Genomic DNA, 17,683 nt, shown 5'->3' with positions numbered 1-17,683 from the left:
TGATTGACTAAGAGGGAAAGTTTAGAGCAATGGTTAACTCAAGCTCAGTAAGCTTTGTGTTGATACTCATAATGATTTTGCAGAAAGTAGATTACTAATTCAGATATAACAATATACTCTCCAGAATCACAAAGTGGAAAACCTTTTTTCTACATGGAATAGTTATGTCTCACAACAATCTAAACACCAGGACAAAGATGCTGCGTTTAGAGGGAATACTGCTCTTGACATAGCATTATAGATTTAGGCAAGGCTTTGACTCAAAATCCAGCATCATTTCCATTGTATCATACTGCTTCCGTGTGAATAATCGTATCTTGAACCTTTTAAAAATTTACATTGTTATATATTGGACATTGCAAAAGATATACACTTAGGTCTATATTTAAGCATATTTGGCTCAATAATCATAGGATACTAATTTCTTCTTTTGGAGATATTTTACTTAATAGTCCCTTTCTGGTTTGAGAGTCCATATATGTTCTCCAGAGGAAGAGAAAAGGAATCTTCCCTGTACGTGGAATAGTCATGAACAGTCAACATTCAAGCAGAAGTCCATTAAATTTTATTATCTACATTAGAAATTATTTGTATATTATTGCAATGCAATATACAGTGTAATCCATTGAGTGGCAATAGGTTAAGGGACATGTCACACTTTTTTATCAGAGAAGGTCCTTAACATTTGAATAGGTTAGGAACTACTATACTAAATTGATGATCTCTTTAAAGTCTACCCAACTCTGAATCCTGTAATTCTGAGTAGTTAATCAGTCATCATGGGTCTGGAAGTCAAGTTCATCATTACCACCAACTGCTGGGACCATGGGATTCAGGCTCCTCAGGATGACTCTCACAAATGACTTTTTAGCCCAGTCCCAAATACATTCTTTGCCTCCCAAAAGATATAACACTTCCCCCCGTTCTCTGACAATTATTTATTGTGTGACCCTGGAAACATGAACCTCAATTTCCTCATCTGTATCTCAAAGAATTAGAAAACTGCAAAATGTTTTTTACTGCTCTTGTCAACAACTCTGCTTCCTTCTGCCTGGTCCTATTATGAGTCCCTCTGTAGCTCCAGTCTTGGCAATGATTACATAGCTTCAAAATCTGTGCACCAAAAGATTCCAGTGATTACTTAGACAAGATTGTTATTGGACATGTCCCTTTTTTCAGCTTCTCCAGTGATTTTTGGATCCTGATCAACTGATTGTGCTCTCAGATTCAAACATGGTTAGGGCAGGTAGGGCACCTGTATCAGTGCACCTGTAGGAACCCAAAAAGAATACATTTAAGGACTGTTTTCAAGTTCATTTTAGAAATGACTGATGTTCCCATTTTCTCATTGGTATTTTTTTAACCGTAGGACATAATTCTGGTTCACTTTTGATAGGTAGATGGCTTTTGTTTGCTTGCTTATGTTTTGAGTCAGTTCACAGTTCAATATGAAAACTGATATTTGGATATGATATGGGGTTCATCTATATGGTTCATTCTGGTTTGGCATTTACAATTTGGTTCAGGTGCTTGACTACCTACATCAAATTTTCTTTCCTTTCTTGTTTACTGTATTAGGTCTTAGATGTAAAAGATAGAATGGGCTTGCTTGAGGTGGAATTATATAAATTGTAATTTTAAAAATTAATTTATTTTTAGTTTTTAACATTCACTTTTATAAGATTTCGATTTCTAAATTTTTTCCCCTTCTTCCCTTCCCCAAGACAGCATGCAATCTGATTTAGGCTCTACATGTACAATCATATTAAACGTATTTCCACATTAGTCATGTTGTAAGAGAAGAATCAGAATAAAAGGGAAAAACCACAAGGAAGAAAAAAAAGAGAGAGAAAATAGTATGCTTTGATCTGTGTTCAGACTCCATAGTTTTTTCTCTGGATGTGGATAGCGTTTTCTATCATGAGTTTTTGGAATTGTCTTAGATCATTGCATTGCTGAGAAGAGCTAAGTTTATCAAAGTTGGTCATCACACAGTGTTACTGTGTACAGTGTTCTCCTGGTTCTGCTCACTTCACTCACTCACTCAGCATCAGTTCATGTAAGTCTTTCCAGGTTTTTCTGAAGTCCACCTGCTTATCATTTCTTGTGAAACATAAGTCCATTTGCTCATCATTTCTATGATTCCATTGCATTCATATACCACAACTTGTTCAGCCATTCCCCAATTGATGGGCATCCCCTCAATTTTCAATTCTTAGCCACCACAAAAAGAGCTGCTATAAATATTTTTGTGCATGTGGGTCCTTTTCCCTTTTTTATGCTCTCTTTGGGATACAGACCTCGTAGAGGTATTTCTGGGTCAAACGGTATGCAGAGTTTTATAGCCCTTTGGGCATAGTTCCAAAATGCTCTCCAGAATGGTTGGATCAGTTCACAACTCCACCAACAATGCATTAGTGTTCTGATTTTCCCCCATCTTCTCCAACATTTATCATTTTCCTGTTTTTTCATGTTAGCCATAGATTAATTTTTAAATAAATCAATGTACCTGCTACTATGGGTATGTTCACTTTTTGAATGGAGTATCTTGAAGCATGAATTCTCTTTTTACATTTTGAAGTCTTAAGATGCACATTCTAGCGAACAGGAGAAATTTTCTATTTATACACATTAGGCAGGTGCCTGTCTGCTGATTTGAAGCCTATCGAAAGATCCTTTGTCTCCAAATGCTTTCCCCCAAGATTTTCCTAAAATTAACCTGAAAATCTTATCATTAGAATGGGTTTTTTGCATGTTTTTTCCCCCTTTTGATTTAAGCTTGACTAGTAATTCCCAGCTGAAATATAAACACTTCTAGAGGGGTATATTCATTGCCTTGAATTGCTTTGAATTAGCCAATAGTACTTTAAAATGGGTTATGGTAATCTCACTCATTGCTCCATAAACTACTAAGTTAGATGTGGGAGACAGGGAGGATAGAAAAATAAAACACCTATGGTAATTGACATTCATATAGCACTCTAAGATTTATAAAGTGCTTTATACATATTTCATTTGATCCTTACAACATCCCTGTGAGGTAGATACTATTGGCATCATTATCACCATTTTACAGCCAAGAAAACTGAGACTTGGAAAAATGAAGTGACTTGCTCATCACCATACGAATAAGTATCAGAAGCAATATTCAAAAGTGGGTTTTTTCTGACTCTTGTCTAATTCTCCCTAAATCACACTGCCTTTCTAAAGCAGTTTCCTGAGACAATAGGACTTTCATGTAGATGAAGTAGGAGAAAGATCCTGATCATGGATAGTGTCTAGGGGGAAGTTAAATATAGGAAGAATGCTACATAGAATCTGGGAATGGGGAAAGGAAAGAAAAACAGCATAAGAATACCACCTGGAAGGAAAAAAATATACTAATAGTCATTATCTGGAACTTGGATATTTTGAAGAATTTATTTTACAGTTTAAGACCCCCCCCCAAAAAAAAAAGCATCCTTGGATTTCTGTACTTTGTTTTTTTAGTCTTTCTGAAGTTTTAAATGAAATCAGAAAAGCAGCTGGGTCCATTCTTTATACAGTCTTTAGTAACGTGCCATATGTTTCTGAAGCATAGAAAAAGGTCATATTGGATATATAACTCCATTGTTTTTTTCATTGAAGGGCAACCTGTGGTGTTCTCCAGATGTGGAAAACAACCATTTCAGTAGACAAGTATGTCTAAGATTCATTAAATTCAGGGCTTTGTTCTTAAGCTAAACCTTTGGGGGTGGGGAAAGAAGGTGCACCACACCTTTTGGTCTGAATTAAGCAATTTTAAAATAGAAGAATATAGAAACTAGAACAAAATTCAAGAAGACAAAGGGAACTCCTAATTATAATTTCCTTGCTTTTATTTATTTTAAAACAAATGTTAAAACTAAAAATATGACCTACCCAAATTATAGAGTATTAAATCATTGGACCATAGAAATTGGGATCGGAAAGTTTTTTCATATTTGTAAATTCTTCAACTTCCTTTTTTTATTTAAAAAAAAAGGGCAAACTGTCAAACTTCAGAAAAGACTGGTAGAGATCACCCTTAAAAAAAAAGTCTTAAAGTTATAATCAGAATACTTCCTGCTTAGCAATGCCTGAGCTACTGACCAGAAGAGAACTCTGATTTGAAGATGTTGCAAGTATGCAGTCCCTGCTGACATTGTTTTGATGTCATCACCATCTGCTCCAAGAGGGTTCAGGATTTAGGCTCCCTTATCACATGTTGAAAGAACCAAAAGTCTGAGACTTTCTCTTTTCCTTCCCTTCCTTCTTTTCTCTTCCTTTTCCCCCCTCTCTCTTCCTCTTTTTCCTTCTCTCCCATTTGATAGATATAAAGGACAACTACCATGTCTCACTTTCCTTGGCCATAAAAGTGAATTTAAAGAAAAACTTCACCAATATAGCAGGAATGGTGGAAATGTTACCTCTTAACCCTTGGAATGCACAGAATACTGTATAGACATTAGCATTTATTAAGCATATCCCAGACATAGTACTTTAGTGTAAATAAAATGTGCAATACAAATTTGTTTATTGAAAAATTTGTATTTAATGTTTACATGCAGCAATATAAATATTGTCAAGATCAGTAAACATTTCTTTCTTTTGAAAGATCTCTTCATTTTGTAAATTCTTGCTTAAATTGGCCTTCTAGTATTGACCACTATCTAGCCATTAAAGAGCATAGGAAAGGGTTTTTTTTTGTTGGCTTTCTCATGGAAAAAAATTATATGAGTATATTTTCTTTTTTTTATTAAAAATTCAATTTATTATTTATTTTTAGCATTAAAAATATTGGGGTTCTGCACTCTATCCCTCCATTCTGCCCTTCTTTGCCCATTGAGAAGGCAAGAAATGTGATATCAATTATACATTTCTATTTTAGCCATGTTGCCAAAAAAAAAAAGGCAAGAATTATGCTTCAATTTGCACTCAGACTTCATCAGTTCTTTCTCTGGAGATGGATAGCATTTTTGATAAGTCCTTCAGATTTGTCTCAGGTAGTTGTTGCTAAGAGCAGCTAAGTCATTCACAGTTGATTATTGTTACCATATTTTTGTTACAGTATATGATGTTCTTTTAGTTTTACTCACTTCATTTTGTATCAGTTCATATCAGTCTTCCTAGGTTTTTCTGAAACCATTGCCCTTATCATTTCTTTTCTTTTTAAAATTTAAAAATTTTATTATTTCCAATTACAATTGGAAAAACAATTTTAACCTTTGTTTTTTTATAATTTTGAAGTCCAAATAATTCTCTCCCATTCTTTTTCTCCTCCCCTTCATTGTTTTTTTTAATTTTATTTTAGCTTCGTTTTCAACATTTACTTCCACAAGATTTTGAGTTCCAAATTTTCACCCCATCTTGCCCCTTCCCCCAACCCCAAGATGGCATGCATTCTGAATACTCCTTCCCCTAGTCTGCCCTCTCTTCTATCTCTCCCCCCGCTTCTCTTATCTCCTTCCCCCTCTGTTTTCCTGTAGGGCAGGATAGACTTCTGTACCCCATTTACTGTATTTCTTATTTCCCAGTTGTATGTGAAAACATTATTTTAAACATGTGTTTTTAAAACTTTGGGTTCCAAATTTTCTCCCTTCCTCCCAACCCACCCACCCTCATTGAAAAGGCAAACAACTCAATATAGGTTATACATATGCAGTTATGCAAAACACCTCCATAGTAGACATGTTGTGAAAAACTAACTCTATTTCCCTTAATCCTATCCTGCCCCCCTATTTATTCTATTCTTTCTTTTGACCCTGTCTCTCCTCAGAAGTATTTGCTTCTTATTACCCCCTTTCCCAATCTGCCCCTGTCTCTATCATCCCCTGGCTCTCTTGTCCCCTTCCCCCCCCATTTTCCTGTAAGGTAAGATAGATTTCCATACCCAATTGAATGTGTATGTTATTCCCTCCTTAAGCCAAATCCTATGAGAATAAGATTCACTCATTCCCTCTCACCTTCCCCCATTCCCCCTCCACTGTAAGAGCCTTTTCTTTTTTTTTTTGTGAGATAATTTACCCTATTCTAACTCTCCCTTTCTTCTTCTCCAAGTATAATCTTCTCTCATCCCTTAATTTTATTGTCCAGATATGACCCTTTAATCTTCAACTCACCCTGTGCCCTCTATCTATCTATCCATCTATAAACATAGATATAATTTTTCCCCCTCCAACTACCCTAATGCTGGCAAAGGTCTCACAAGTTATAAATATCATCTTTCCATGCAGGAATGTAAACAGTTCAACCTTAATAAGTCTCTTATGACTTCTCTTTCCTGTTTACCTCTTCATGTTCCACTTGAGTCTTGTGTTTGAAAGTCAGATTTTCTATTCAGCTCTGGTCTTTTCATCAAGAATGCTTGAAAGTCCTCTATTTCACTGAATAACCATTTTTTCCCCTGAAGGATTATACTCAGTTTTGCTGGGTAGGTGATTCTTGGGTGTAATCCTCTCTCCTTTGCCCTCTGGAATATTATATTCCATGCCCTGCGGTCCCTTAATGTAGAAGCTGCTAAATCTTGTGTTATCCTGACTGTGTTTCCACAATACTTGAATTGTTTCTTTCTGGCAGCTTGTAATATTTTCTCCTTGACCTGGGAACTCTGGAATTTGGCTACAGTATTCCTAGGAGTTCTCCTTTGGGGATCTCTTTCAGGAAGAGACCAGTGGATTCTTTCAATTTCTATTTTGCCCTCTGGTTCTAATATATCAGGGCAGTTTTCCTTGCAAGTTTCCTTGCAGTTTTCTTGCAAGATGATGTCTAAGGCTCTTTTTCTGATCATAGCTTTCAGATAGTCCAATAATTTTTAAATTCTCTCTCCTGGATCTGTTTTCCAGGTCAGTTGTTTTTCCAGTGAGATATTTCACATTGTCTTCTATTTTTCATTCTTTTGGATTTGTTTTACAGTGTCCTGATTTCTCATAAAGTCATTAGCTTCCAATTGCTCTATTCTAATTTTTCAGGAAGTATTTTCTTCAGTAATCTTTTGGACTTCCTTGTCCATTTGGCCAATTTTTCTTTTTAGGGCATTCTTCTCCTCATTGGCTTTTTGGACCTCTTTTGCCATTTGGGTTAGGCTGTTTTTTAAGGTGTTATTTTCTTCAGTATTTTTTTGAGTCTCCTTTAGCAAGCTGTTGACCTGTTTTTCATGATTTTCTTGCATCACTCTCATTTCTCTTCCCAGTTTTTCCTCTACTTCTCTTCTCAGAATTCCTTTTGAGCTCTTCCAAGGCCTGGGACTGATTCATATTTTTCTTGGAGGCTTTGGATATAGGAGCTTTGACTTTGTTGCCTTCTTCTGGTTGTATGTTTTGATCTTCTTTGTCACCGAAGTAAGATAATATAGTCTGACTCTGCGCTGCTTGCTCATGATCCAGGCCAATTACTTGAGTTTTAAACTCTTTGTTAAGCTTCCAGTGTGGAGAATGTACTGTCCCAAGCTTTGGGGGTTTATGCAGCTGTTTTCAGAGATGCTTGTAGGGACCTATAAATTTTTCAGTTCTTGCAAGGTGGTATGATAAGGGGCAAGGTGTTTACTCCTTTCTTGGCCTGTACTCTGGTCTGTTGGGTGACCCCAAGCACTCCTTTCTGTCCTGGAACTGTGAAGAAGGTTTCCTCTGTACTGCCAGTACAAGCTCCACCATGCCAGCACTCCTCCTCACCCCAAAACCGCTGCCCAGAACTGTTACCCAGATCCAGGCAGGGGCAAAGCAAGTGATTCCTGCCTCAGCACTGGCAAAGAGATCCCTGCAATCCCTCTCTAATTAGCCACTCAGTCTGTGGGCCGGAAGCTCAGAACTCAGCCACCACCTTGGCGCCCTGGCTGTGAGCCCTGCACTCTGCACTCTGGAACTGACTCTGACCTAGCTCCTCCCTCACCACAGAAACAGACTTTTCCCCACTGACCTTCTAAGTTGTCTTTGGTGTGTGTGGGTTGAGAGGTCTGGAAGCTGCCATAGCTGCCCACAATTCAGTCCTCTGAGGCTTGCTCCAGGTTCACTGCGCCTGAGCACCCATGCCGCACTGCGTTCCTCTTCCATCCTGGCGCGATATACTTTTCCAATCAATTATCCAGATTGTCTTGGCCTGAAAATTTGGTTCACAATGTCTTTTTGTGGGTTCTGCTGCTTTAGAATTTGTTTGGGGCCATTTTTTATAGGTATTTGGATGGGTTTGAGGGAGAGCTCAAGCAAGTCACTGCTTTCACTCTGCCATATTGGCTCCGCCTCTCCTCCCCTTCATTGTGAAGGCAAGTATTTTGATAAAGGTTATATGTGTGCAGTCATGCAAAACATATTTCTATATTAATCATGTTGTGAAAGAAAACACAGACAAAACATCCCAAGAAAAATGAAGTGGAAAAAAAAACAACAACAGTGTGCTTCAGTCTGCCTTCAAATTCCATCAGTTCTTTCCCTGGAGATGGATAACATTTTTCATCTAAGTCCTTCAGAATTGTCTTGGATTGTTGATTGCATTTCTGAGAATAGCTGAGTCATTTGTACTTGATCATTGTACAATATTGCTGCTATTGTGTACAATGTTCTCCTACTTCTACTCACTACACTTTGCTTCAGTTTATGTGAGGCTTTCCAGGTTTTTCTGAAAGCATCCTGCTTGTCATTTCTTATAGCAAAATAGCATTCCATCACAATCATATACCACACTTGTTTAGCCATTCCTGAATTGATAGGTATCTCCTCAATTTCCAATTCTTTGCCACCACCAAAAAACTTTCCATAAATCTTTTGGTACATAGGAGTCCTTTTCCTTTTTCTTTGATCTATTTGGCATAGAGACCAAGTAGTCATCTTGCTGGTTTCAAAGGGTGTTCATGATTTTATATCCCTTTGGGCATAGTTCCAAATTGTTTTCTAGAATGGTTGGACCAGTTCACAACTCCACCCACAATGCATTAGTGTCCCAATTTTTCCACATGCCTTTCAACATTTGTCATTTTCCTTTTCTGTCACGTATTTTTATATGCATTTATGTCATGTGCATTTTCAACTGTGTAATAATCTAATGTGCACTTAGCACAGTTCTTGGCACATAGTAAGCACCTAATAAATGCTTATTGACTGAATTACTGATAGAAATATTATGAAGTGTGAAAAGTGAATGACAAGGAACTCCAGGCTCCATCTGAACAGATGATCTGAATGTTGATCTGAATATTGAATATTGATCTGAATATAAAAAAGCAAGCATTTATTAAGCCTGTGTTCCAGACATTGTGTCAAACACAATGGAGATATAAAGAAAAATATAAAAGTCTGTGTGCTAAATAAGCTTACATTCTAATGGGGACCCAATAATTACATATATAAGCATATACAGAATATACCTAAAATGAAATAAACTAAGGAGAATTTCCTACCCACCTCAACATTGTGTACTAGGACTTCATAGTGGCTCATGTTTCTAGGGATAATACAATTTTGATCTTGTCCCTGATGGTACCATTGCCCCAGTTTTGAAGCTAGCCCCATTCTCCAAATTTGTGTTGGCCCATAATATTTGATTCCAATGTAATCATAATAGATCACAACGTTCTTTAAAATTTGCTTGATGCTTAGGATTTTTAGCACAAACATGAAAAAATATTGAATGACAATTATTTTAAAATAATATACACATATACAATATGTGTACTTCTATTTAGTGAGGGAAACTTTGGTTGCTTTATATTACTTTCTGGCCTCAATTTGCATTCTCTGTTTCTCCTCCCCACTCCCTTCTGAGATTTCTCATTAATTCCCTTTATATGCCTATACCATGGCAAAAAAGCCTATTGGCTTCAAACAGCATTCCATCTGATGTGTTTTTTTCCTTTGCATAGGCTTTTCTTAAGGCTGAGGCACTCTTCACCCCTGCTATGCATTGGATTTACTCCTTCCTCATCAGTGCCTCTTAAAATCCTTAACTTCCTTCAATTCTTAGCTCAGTGATGCCTCCTATTGGAAAACTCCCTCGATCTAGCTAGTTAATAGGGATAGCCCCCTTCTCAAATTATGTTTCATTTACTTAACCTGTGTGTATGTTGTATTTCCTCAATTGAATGTAAACTTCTGTATAAACTGTTTCATTTCTATCTTCCCACGCAAGCATCTATACCAGTGCCTGTCTTATAGCAGGTGCTTTATAAGTATTTGTTGAACTGAACTTAATGAGCTGGTAATGTTTAATACCAGTTAAAGTATAGACTACTTAAATGGTCACAACAAACAAAAACTCTGAGATGAAATTAAAATTGACAATATTAAGTGATTGCTATGTGTAAACTGTTGTGTTAGACTGGAGATCAATAAAAAACTAAATGCTCTCTTTCTTCAAGCAATTTACTAGATTTCTTGCCACACCCATCAAATTGGGGAAAATTATAAAAGCCAGAAATAGTCTTTGTTGCAGAATCTGTGGGAAGACAGGCACATTAATGTATTGTTGGTAAAGCTGTAAATTGGTTAAATCAGTCTGGTAACCCTTTAACCCTGACATCCCACTGCTATTTACCTCAAATCGGCCAAAGACACAGAGGTCACAGATGTACCAAAATATTTGTTGCAACACTTTGTGGTAGGGAAAAAAACCGGAATAAAACCAACCAACCAACAACTGGAAATCAAGTAGCTGCCCATCAATTAGAGAATTGTTGACAAATATGGTATGTGAACATAATGGAATATTATTGCAGTGTAAGAAATTGTTAATATGAGGAATTCAGAAAACATAAGAAAATTTGTGTGAATTGTTACAGAATGAATTAGGAAAACAATGACTGCAATAATATAGGTAAAAATAACAACAAAAGCTGATGTGAGTTCAGAATAATTGCAGGGTCTTGGTCCCAGAGAATAGAAGGTGAAACACAGTTCCCATCTCTAAGTGGAGAGGTTGGTTACTAAGGTTGTGAAATGGTGCATACATCAGACAGTATCATTTTGTCCATAGATTTTGCTTGTTTTTCTCTGTTACAAAGGAACGTTCTGTAGGCAAGTATTTGGTGAGGGAGTAGAGGAGAAAATGTTTCAGGAACTGACTAGTGTAAAAAGTACCAATGACTTTTTTTTTTTTAATAAAAAAGAGCTAACATTTGTCCCCTTCATCCTTAAACCCCCTTAGTTTAGTAAAAGCTACAAATGTAACTATTTGGGATCTGACCAGCAATTAAAAAAAACAAAAGAAGAAGAAGAAGGTTTTATTAGATTGTAAGTTCAATATAAGTCAGCAGGGTCATGGCAACAAAAAAAGCTAATTCAATCATGGACTGTGTTTTGAAGGCCATAGAAGAGAGAAGGGGAAATCCCATTGTATTCTGCCCTTATCAGACCTCACCTGGAGAATTATAGTCTGTTTGCCAATTTCTGAGATATACATGATCACATGAAAATTTAACAATGAACACTTCATCTGGGCAAGATTACTTGGAGTTATTTCTGGCAATTATCTCTTCACTTGTTTTAGGTCATGTTTTTTTCTTAACTCTTTTTAGTTTGGATATTATTGTTCTTGATGAAGGGAAAAGAAAAGTAGGTGTTGACTACTTCCACTTCCTCACTGTAATAGTATCCTATCTATATCATACAGTGAATCTATCTCTTGTTTTAACTCTTTTCTCTGAGAAAGCTCAAAAAGCCCTTTTGTTGTTCTTAGCCCTTTTTGACAAACCTCTGCTCATTCTTGGCTTTAGCCTTCTTGACAATATTTACATGGGACTTTCTCCTTCTTTAAAAAATATTCTTCTTAGATATTTGCGCTTCCATCCATTGTACCTGTTCATTTCAAGCAGCCTATTGTGTAAGGGGAAAAAAATCACTGGATTTGAAACTTAAAGACATGGGTTCAAATCCTGGCTCTGTCACTAACTACAAAGTAATACTTTTACAACCTTGGGTAAATCATTTCATTTCCCTGTGTCCTGATCTGTAAAATGAGGAGGTTGAATTAAATGAACTTTTAAATTCCTTCCAGATCTTAAGTCTATAGTTATATAAGATTTGGGTCATAATAATCATCAGATCTTTGGCTATTTTTGTGGCTTTCCTCTCAGAGATTATTTCTTTCTATATTTTATGTCTAGATTCAACCTGTATTCAAGATGGCTTAAGCTGATGACAGTCTGATCTCTGAAAATTAAGGTAATTAAATGTGTGTAAAAATATTTGATTTAAAAGATTACTATTAGTCATTTCTATGTTTCTGTATTCCTGTAAAACATGATTTTTTTCCAATGGTCGAAAAAGCTGGTTTGCAAAAATGTAGATGGTATTCAAGTGCTCTGATGATCTGACTTTAACCTACATTTCTCAGGCAACTCATCACATTCATTGTTTTGAAGAAAACACTTTATAAACCTTAAGGCACCGTGTAATAATAATGACAACAACAACAGTAACTTGATGTGGATGTATGCTTAGTGTATGCCTGGTGAGATTTATTCTCCTAATTCTCATGTTAAACCCTAGGAGCCAAGTGGGTAACTGAAATTTTTCTGTCACTTTAGACATTATTTACACATATTTATGTCAAATAGTTTTTCATGTTCAAATATGAAACTCCTGTATTTTTATGTGTAAAAAGATATAGCTTATGAATATTCACATTATAAAGAGTTGTTTCTCTGGATAAATATTTTTTTCTAATGAACAAAAATATCTTAAACTAACTTTTAAGGCCTCTGATGATCTAGCCTCAGTGTACCTTTCCAAGCTTATTTCCAAGTGGTCCACTAGGAGTACCATATGCTTGGGGTTGAGTGGATTAGTAGGCATTTCCCAAGTGGGACACATCCCTCATTTCACTTTTGCTCATAATATAAGCACCACCCTCATATCTACCTATGAAAATTCAGTTCAAATGCTATCCATTTCATAAGGAGGTTTCTCTGATCTTCTTCCCTCTATATATGATCTCATTCACTTCTGAATACCCATTGAATATGTTTGTCACCTCTGCCTTTTCTACTGTTTCCTTCATAGGGATGTTTGGGAAAAAGTACTTTATAAACCTTAAGGAAATGTGATTTGTTATTATAATAGTGATTTGCTCAGGCATCATATTTCTTCTATAAAATTTTAAGTTTGCTGAAGATGGAGATTGTTTCTTCTTTACACCCATTACCCCCAAACTACACAGTATAGTTCCTTGCATATGATAGCCTTTCCCTGGAAATGCACAGAATAGATAAATGAATGAAGTCATAAATATTCTAAGATCTACACTCTAGTGGCTTAGTGGGGTGGATGAGCTAATAGATTTAAGAATCGGAAGACCTGGTATTGGACCACAGTTGCACCACTTACTAGTCAAATAGTCATCAGCAAATTTCAAAGCACAATTTGAGTTTTTTTAAATAGTTTCTAAATAAAGGTATACAAAATAGTTTCTTAATGGATAAATGTTAGTAAATGGATAAATCTTAATATTTTTAAATTTAATGTTAATTTTTTTCCATTATCTTTATGAGAAAGAGGCAAATATTGCCATTTTTATGGAAGGATGATTTCAAACACAAACAGGTTATATGACTTCTCTAAGATCATACATTCAATGGAAAAATGAAGACTATAATTGAAATCTCTTATCCTAGTAATCATTTTGCTACCTTTAAGTATCTCATATTAGATCTAGAAGGAATCTTGAAGATCATCTAAGTTTACTTCCTTCACTTTATAAATGAAGAAACTGAGGACCAGAGTGATTTACCTAAATTTATCCAAGGCAACAATGTTGGGATTTGAGTGTTGCTCCTTTGACTCCAGATTCAAGGCTCTTTCTGTTGTGTCATACTGACAGGGAGTATGGTACAATGGAAAGAGTACTTGTTCTGAAATCAAAGAACCTGGTTTCAAATCACACCTCTGATGATTAGTACCATTTTTGACCTTGGGTTGGTCACCAAACTACCCTGGGACTCAGTTTTCTTCTCTCTAAAATGAGAGGGTTGGACTTGATGGCCTCATGTCCAATTTCAGGTTTACAATTGTATATTGAAGAAAAGACCTTGTATTTCTTGGTCCAAGAGTTCTATGGAATGTGAAAATATGAATATTTGTATGAACACATAGACACAAACATGTACTCATGTATACATGAATGCATATATGAATCATCTCCTCAGCCCCTAGCTTTTTAAGTCTAGGAACTTTTAAAATTGAGGTTTAGTGACCAGAAGAAAAATGTCCAGTGTACTCTTCATGCCTTGAGAAAATGAATTTCCTATCCCATTGCCAAAAGAACCTGATCTGAGATATGATTGTATGCTTGTCCAATTTAAATTCTATTTTAGTGTACATTTTTTAACTGATTTTAACTGGCCTAAAAATTCCTGAGAAGAAACATGACATTAGCCAATCCTATAGAAGGGTTTATACATGTAAGGTAATACATCAAAATTGAATTCAGGAGCCAGAGAAACATTTTCTTTTTACATGTTGAATACAGTCTCTAGTCCCTGGATTTTTTAGCTAGAAACCTTTAAATATGGGGATGCAGTGATCAAAAGAAAAATCATAATATACTCTGTGCCACAAGAAAATGAATTTTTGAGATAAGCGCACTGTCAGTCATTAGTGTATATGAAAGGCAGTTTTCCCTTCCCACACAATCATTATGATGTTGTAAAAAAGGATACTTCATTAAATATACTTACCCTACTTCTTTTCATTCATCTTAAGTGAGACCATCTACTCAGTGCTTAACAGTAGGTAATTGAAAATACACACCTAGGTTTTAGTGAACAATTTATGTAAGGCCAACCTCTGCCATCAAAGAAATGACATCTTTTCTTATGGGAATTTTCATCTCAAACCCTACTAGCAAAAAACAATTTGCAAAGCTCTAGCAAATTTTGATTATTGGTTTATGACTGCTTTACCCAGATGTATGCATTATCATTCAAAAAATCAAAACACATTCTTGGGGGTTTTAATTATTAAGTATCAATTGCTCTATAAACTATAAAAACCACTGAAGAATCTTGGGTACTGATTTATACTGAATCAGAGAAAGTGGAATTCAGTTGGACACGTTTATTGTTTGCTGACTATGTGTATGAAACTAGAACAGTTGTTGCAAAAGATGATGATTTCTGTGCAAGATCTGAAATTTGTCTTATATTTTGAAGGGGTAGGTAGTCATATTTTTCAAGTAGAACACTTATAGATATTGAGCTTGGAATTTTTTCATTAGAAGGACTGGATGAATCAATTGACTTTTTTTAATTGCTTGATCCTCCAAGATACTCTTTTTTTTTCTTTTTTTGCTTTTTGGTGAGGCGATCAGGCTTAAGTGACTTGCCCAGGTTCACACATCTAGTAAGTGTCATGTGTCTGAGGCTGGATTTGAATTCAGGTCCTCCTGACTCCAAGGAGAGAACTCTATTCACTGCACCACTTAGCTGCCCCCAAGATATTCTTAAATTCCAGTCCTAGTGTCCTTCTAAGAATTGCTTTTTCCAGAAAGGTTGTAGAGAGCTCAGGATCCAGAAAGAATTGTAGAGGTCATCGAGTTTGCCTTTCTAATTTTACAAGAGAAGGGACTGTATAAGAGACTGTGTTATTGCCCCTAGGTCATACAGCAGCAAGGCCAAGATCTGAACTAGATCCTCAGATTCAAAATGCAGGGCCCTTTCCAAGTCAGAGAGACCATGTTCTAATCATGTTTCTGATACTTATTGCAATTCATCTAAGCTACCTTTGTCTCAATTTTCTCAACTGTTAAATTCAGGGTTTAAACTGTTGGTCCCACCCAGCTCTGTAGTTACTACAATCCTAAGATCCTCTGTATTTTTACATTGCAGCTAGCTAGGTGCTAGGCCTATTATCAGGAAGACTCCTCTTCCTCAGTTCAAATGTGGCCTCAAACACTCACTTCACCCTGTTTGCTTCAGTTTCCTCATCTGTAAAATGAGCTGAAGAAGGAAATGGCAAACCATTCTAGCTAGTATCTTTGCCAAGAAAACTCCAAAAGGAGTTACAAAGAATCAGACAGGACTAAAAAAAGGCTCAACAACAATGCTTTTTTACCAATGTCACATCACAGAAAAGAAATTATCAGGCTCTAGCAATTTATTAAAGTTTATCTTGTTCATTGATAGGATCATAAATTTCCAGCTTTAGACTTTATCTAGTCCAGCCCCCTAATTTTGCAGATGACTGAGACACAAGCAGGTTAGATCACATGCATAGTGAGTGGCTGAGCTAGGACTTTAGCCTAGGATCTTTGGCTTCAAATCCTGGGCCTTTTGCAAGGTGGTTGTATTCATTTTTGGACAGTTAACAAGTTTGAGGTACCTGAACATCAGTAACAATATTTATTGCTTGCAAGGATAGAGAACATTCCTGTCTTGAGAAAAGAGTCAATAAAACACATTTAAAGAAAAAAAGTCTGCTCTTTATGATATTCATAAAATGTAAAAAGATTTAGAGGAAAGGCTCAAGTATGTTGAGTGGGTTTTCTGTGAAGAATTTGCTTAAAAACATGGACAAGAATGACACAGGATGGAAGGATTGTGAACTGAAGGAGAGGGCATGCCACATTAAGATCACAGATCCGTTAAATATTGAAGAAAGATAACCTTCTAGCTATAATGCTTTGACTTAATGCTTTATCCCAGTTTTTCCAGGTTAATAAATATTTAAGGCTGTGCATATTATTTTTAAAAAAAAAAGAGATCTAAAACAAAGCTCTGTTACCTTTTCCATGGAGAGTTGTTTGGTTTGGTTTACTTTTTCTGAGTAGTTGCTGTCATTCCTTCGTTGTAGTCATTGTTTGCTTTCTCTCAGGTTTGACCATTGTCAGGATATTGGGCTCAGTTTCCTCCTTTATATAAATAAAAGACAAATCTCTTTCATATCTTAGTTTTTAGTAAGCGTTTTCTTTAGTCAGTATTCTTTTTGGCTTAGTAACCCATGTGGATAGCAAGAATAAGAATCACCTCGTGCATTCATTTAATATGGGTTGATAAAGCCTAGAATCAGAGCTTGCAAACCCTTGCCTGAAGGTTTTACACACCAAAATTCCTATTCTAATTTAACAAAGGTCAAGGTAGTGACACCAATGCGACTGAGGAATCTCAAGGCTCAGGGAAAACATGATGATAATAGTTTAGGGAAATTGTATTCTTCATTTCAAAGTGCATAAATTAGCCAGTGACTGCAAAAAGCTTTGTATCAGTTACTGCATCATTAAAATTACACCCCTAATTCTTTGTTGCATCTATAGCCAATTTAATGAGAACATTAGCAAAAGTAAGCCAATTAACCATGTTGCAAAAATGCCCATTTTTTTAAAAAGTAAGAAATTTGAGAAAAGTCAGAAAAAGTAGATAGTTGGAAATTTCTAAATGATCTAGTAAAGATAGGCATGAATTTCCCAACTATATTAGGTTATGAAGTCAGCCTTAAGTTAAAAGGGCTGGTTTAGGAAAAGGAGGAAATCCCTGAATTGTTTGCCTGTGTTAAGAATAGCAGTTATTTTATTTGATTCAGGATTTTTAAACATTTCAGGTCTATTTTATTATTTCTGATGAAAAAGATTGAGTGTCACAAATAATAAATAAAATAGGCATTTCTTCCAAAAGTTGTGGGGGGGTAAGTAGGGGAAATGCTTTAAGAAAACCTACCTTCATTAGTTTTGCAGGCTACCAGGACATATACCCCAAACATCATCAGTAGCA

The 17,683-nt window shown here is 35.9% G+C and overlaps 1 protein-coding gene across 23 annotated transcripts in view; it reads left to right on the top strand.

Annotated features, from left to right (window-relative positions):
• NPY5R (neuropeptide Y receptor Y5) overlaps positions 1–17,683 on the top strand; it is a 182,801-nt gene that overhangs the window by 30,839 nt on the left and 134,279 nt on the right. For 22 of the 23 annotated variants that reach the window (XR_013484200.1, XR_013484199.1, XR_002321213.2 and 19 more), the window contains one exon: positions 12,086–12,143. The exons of the other annotated variant lie outside the window; for it this stretch is intronic. The gene's annotated coding sequence lies outside the window, so the exon portion shown is untranslated. The remainder of the gene's footprint in view (positions 1–12,085; positions 12,144–17,683) is intronic. 23 annotated transcript variants of the gene reach the window in all.

Source organism: Phascolarctos cinereus, unplaced genomic scaffold (genome assembly GCF_003287225.1).
Source record: "Phascolarctos cinereus isolate Bilbo 61053 unplaced genomic scaffold, phaCin_HiC Scaffold_9;HRSCAF=440, whole genome shotgun sequence".
NCBI classification, from domain to species: domain Eukaryota; kingdom Metazoa; phylum Chordata; class Mammalia; order Diprotodontia; family Phascolarctidae; genus Phascolarctos; species Phascolarctos cinereus.
Note: the sequence above shows the minus strand (reverse complement) of the source record. Positions and strands in the feature narration are given on the sequence as shown.